A 5,191-nucleotide genomic window follows, 5' to 3' on the forward strand; every position below is an offset into this window, starting at 1 on the left:
TAGATCAAGACGCTTGATAAGATTTTTCAATGAGTACATACCTTGATAAATTTTTGAAATAGTTCAAAATGGAACAGTCAAAGAAGGAGTTCTTGCCTGTGTTACAAGGTGTGAAGTTGAGTAAGACTCAAGACCCCACCATTGCAGAAAATAGAAAGAGAATGAAAAGTCATTCCCTATGCCTCAGTCATAGGTTCTATAAAGTATGCTATGCTGTGAACCAGACCTATTGTATACCTTGCTCTGTGTTTGGCAAAGGAATACAATTTTGATCTAATAGTAGATCACTGGACATGGGTCAAGAATATCCTTAGTGAAAACTAAGGAAATATTTCTCGATTATGGAGGTGATAAAAGAGCCCGTCGTAAAGAGTTACATTGGTGCAAGCTTTTACACTGATCCAGATGACTCTAAGTATCAATCTGGATACATATTGAAAGTGGGAGCAATTAGCTAGAGTAGCTTCGTGCAGAGCATTGTAGACATAGAATATTTGCAAAATACATATGGCTCTGAATATGACAGACCCTTTGACTAAGCTTCTCTCACGAGCAAAACATGATCACACCTTAGTACTCTTTGGGTGTTAATCACATAAGCAATGTGAACTAGATTATTGACTCTAGTAAACCCTTTGGGTGTTGGTCACATGACGATGTGAACTATGGGTGTTAATCATATATAGATATGAATATTGGTGTTAAATCACATGGCGATGTAAACTAGATTATTGACTCTAGTGCAAGTGGGAGACTGAAGGAAATATGCCCTAGAGCCAATAATAAAGTTATTATTTATTTCCTTATTTCATGATAAATGTTTATTATTCATGCTAGAATCGTATTAACCGGAAACATGATACATGTGTGAATACATAGACAAACATATAGTCACTAGTATGCCTCTACATGACTAGCTCATTAGTCAAAGATGGTTATGTTTCCTAACCATAGACATGTATTGTCATTTGATTAATGGGATCACATCATTAGGACAATGATGTGATTGACATGACCCATTCCGTTAGCATAGCACTTGATCGTTTAGTATGTTGCTATTGCTTTCTTCATGACTTATACATGTTCCTGTAACTATAAGAGTATGCAACTCCCGTTTATCGGAGGAACACTTTGGGTGCTACCAAACGTCACAACGTAACTGGGTGATTATAAAGGAGTACTACAGGTGTCTCCAAAGGTACTTGTTGGGTTGGCGTATTTCGAGATTAGGTTTTGTCACTCCGATTGTCGGAGAGGTATCTCTGGGCCCTCTCGGTAATGCACATCACTATAAGGCTTGCAAGCAATGTGACTAATGAGTTAGTTGTGGGATGATGCATTACGTAATGAGTAAAGAGACTTGCCGGTAACGATATTGAACTAGGTATTGGATACCGACGATCGAATCTCGGGCAAGTAACATACCGATGACAAAGGGAACAACATATGTTGTTATGCGGTTTGACCGATAAAGATCTTCGTAGAATATGTGGGAGCCAATATGAGCATCCAGGTTCCTCTATTGGTTATTGACCGAGAATAGTTCTAGGTCATGTCTACATTGTTCTCGAACCCGTAGGGTCCGCACGCTTAGGGTTTCGATGACAGTTATATTATGAGTTTATGAGTTTTGATGTACCGAAGGAGTTCGGAGTCCCGGATGAGATCGGGGACATGACGAGGAGTCTCAAAACGGTCGAGACGTAAAGATCGATATATTGGACGACTATATTCGGAGTTCGGAAAGGTTCCGAGTGATTCGGGTATTTATCGGAGTACCAGACAGTTACGGGAATTCGCCGGGGAGAAGTATTGGGCCTTATTGGGCCATACGGGAAAGAGAGAGGGGCTGCCTAGGGCAGGCCGCGCGCCCCCCCAAGGCCTAGTCCGAATTGGACTAGGGGGAGGGGCCGCACCCCCCCTTCCTTCCCTTCTCTCTTCCCCTTCCTTCTCTCCTACTCCTACTAGGAAAGGAGGAGTCCTACTCCCGGTGGGAGTAGGACTCCCCCGTTGGGCGCTCCTCCTCCTCCTTGGCCGGCCCTCCCCTTCCTCCTTTATATACGGGGGCAGGGGGGCACCCCATGACACACAAGTTGATCTACGGATCGTTCCTTAGCCGTGTGCGGTGCCCCCCTCCACCATATTCCACCTCGGTCATATCGTTGCGGAGTTTAGGCGAAGCCCTGCGCCGGTAGAGCATCATTATCGTCACCATGCCGTCGTGCTGACGGAACTCATCCCCGACACTTTGCTGGATCGGAGTCCGGGGATCGTCATCGAGCTGAATGTGTGCTGAACTCGGAGGTGCCGTACGTTCGGTACTTGGATCGGTCAGATCGTGAAGACGTACGACTACATCAACCACGTTGTCATAACGCTTCCGCTTACGGTCTACGAGGGTACGTGGACTACACTCTCCCCTCTGGTTGCTATGCCATCACCATGATCTTGCGTGTGCGTAGGAATTTTTTTGAAATTACTACGTTCCCTAACAGCTAGTACTATTAACTTTTGTGTGCGTAAATCACAGCTTCCTCTGCAGACCCGGAACCATTTAGGTGACTTTTTCCAAACCCTGCCAAGCAAAGAAAATGATTACTTGATATGAGGAAATGAAAGGAAGTTGCCGATATGATGCGATAATGATTGAACTTACTTCTGGAGCATTGCAGTCATGTCTACATACTCCTGGGGCTCTTTACGTCTCGAGTCTAAGGCATTTACTACTCCCCTGTCAAGCTTAATCTCTAGCAGAATAAACTGGAACTTGCGCACGCATAACTCATCAATTACATTACTTAACCTCAAGTAAGCGAAACCGAATATGCACAATACAGTAACACTCACTTGAAGTTGTAAGGAAAGATTATTTTCCCTTTGTTTTGATGTCGAAGGAACGATTTTAGCAAGTTTTCTCAGTAAGTTTGGCTCTCTCTTTTACCAACCATTCATTTACGGTATTTGGGCTAATGAACCAAATGTAATAGATTTGTCCTTGTTTGCATTCGATGATATTCAATCTGCATACTATAGTGAGGATAATTATATATACATGCAATGAAGGAGCTGAGCTAGAGACTTAATTATAGAAGTAATACTTACAGACAGTAGCAAGTCATGAGTTGTTTGTCGATGGCCTGTTGATTGAATAACTGAAATATTTCCACAAATTCAACGGGCAGCAGGTCGACTCCAATGAGGTCGTGCTCTTCTTTAATTGCTAGCAACATACTATCGGTCCCAGACTTCATGCAGGTATCCATGTACCATTCATGCAATCTTCGCATCATCATTGTTAGAGGAGGATGATCAGGTTTCACGAGAGGCTTCCCGTGCTCGTATCTGAAGATCTCTACTACCTCTAACGGTTTGAACTGTACATCACCGCCCAGGTAATCACCAAGATTGGTACCGGGTAGTCACTAGTAGAAAAAGGGCCTAATGTTTAGCCCTTTAGTCCCGGTTTGTAAATGAACTGGCACTAATGTGACCATTAGTCCCGGTTCGAACGGTTTTGCATTAGTGCCGGTTCATTTCTGACATATATATAGTCCCGTTCTATATCACAAACCGGGACTAAAGGGGTGGTGGCAGGCTGGCGTCAGGCCGCGGCCCCGCAAGCCCCTTCAGTCCCGGTTTGTGACACAAACCGGGACTAAAGAGCCAACCTATAGTCCCAGTTTGTATCACAAACCGGGACTAAAGGCGTCTAACCTTTAGTCCCGGTTGGAGAAACAAACCGGGAGTATAGGGCAATTTTCAAACTCCCCCCCCCCATTGCCTTTTCTGTTTTGAAAAGAAACCAAAAGAAAATGATAAAAACTTTGAAAATTAAAATCCTTTGAGATGTAGTTATGTTACTACATCTAGTAGTTAGGGAAATTTAAAAACATATATTTCGATATGTTTTGCAAAAAAGTGTTACGAAAAGGTAAAACGACCATATCTTTTGCATACGATGTCAAAAAAACACGCATAATATATCAAAAAAATCTGCATGAAAGGAAAAAAATATATGGTCAAATTTAAGTTTTAACTATGGTCAAACTATGGTCAAAGTACTTATTCATGAAATATTAGTGTTAATAAATAATTATTTTAGTTTTTTTAATTTTGGTCAAACTATGGTTAAACTATGGTCAAATCTGGTCAAACTGTGGTCAAACTATGGTCAAACTACTTATTCAAGAAATATTAGTGTTACTAAATAATTATTATTTTTTAGAATAATAGTATCAAACTCAAACGGTGAAACGTGTGATTTCATGCTCAAGCTAAACTCCTGAGGGTTAATAGGATTGACAGCTTACTACTGTGAAGTAAACAACAAGTGTAGACTTGGAAACAAGGGGTAATAGAACTCAGAAGTTAAGCGTGCTCAGGATGGAGTAGTGAGAGGATGGGTGACCGGCCGGGACGTTAGACAATTTGAAATGATGAAGGGACTAAATCATCAAATAATTCAGAAATTTGAAAAAATAAAAATCAATCTTTTTTAAAATAAAATCCTTTAGTCCCGGTTGGTGTTACCAACCGGTAAGGTCCCCCAGTCCACCGTGTGGGCTCATCCCACGTGGTGGGCCTTTGGCCGTGGTTCGTGTTGAACCGAGACTAAAGAGGGGGGTACCTTTAGCCCCCACCTTTAGTGCAGGTTATAGAACCGACACGAAAGGTCTTTACGAACCGGTACTAAAGGTCGTTTTTCTACTAGTGAGTAGCCCGAGATGATTACCGATGATATCGCTAGACACCTTGAGCGGGGGCTCGATTGCTTCGCCAGTTCGTGAAGCTAGGGAATTGTTTCCCCAATTCTTCGCTAATCTTGCATGACTAGAAGTACTTCCCGACCGCCGCACTTCATCATATGTCTTTTTAATACATCGCTCATAGTTGGAATCCGGCAGAGGCGGTGGTGGTCGCTTAAGGGCATGCAGAGTGCGCTTTGCTTTCACCGGATCTATTGTTTCCTTCGGAGGTGGAGGTTTCCGTGCAAAATGGTCCTGCACTTTGGCAGCACTGATGTCCGTGTTTTCCTCTTCGGTCCTCTCATATGGTAACTTTTCCGTAGCCTTGAGGTTTGGACCGTATTTGAATTTCATCCCGCCTCTGCTTGTACTGCTAGCCACAGGAGCGGTGGCGTCTTCTTCCGTCGTTGCTGATGTGGCGGAGTCCGCTGACACGCCGGAGGAGG

Source organism: Triticum aestivum, chromosome 1B, assembly GCF_018294505.1.
Source record: "Triticum aestivum cultivar Chinese Spring chromosome 1B, IWGSC CS RefSeq v2.1, whole genome shotgun sequence".
NCBI lineage: Eukaryota > Viridiplantae > Streptophyta > Magnoliopsida > Poales > Poaceae > Triticum > Triticum aestivum.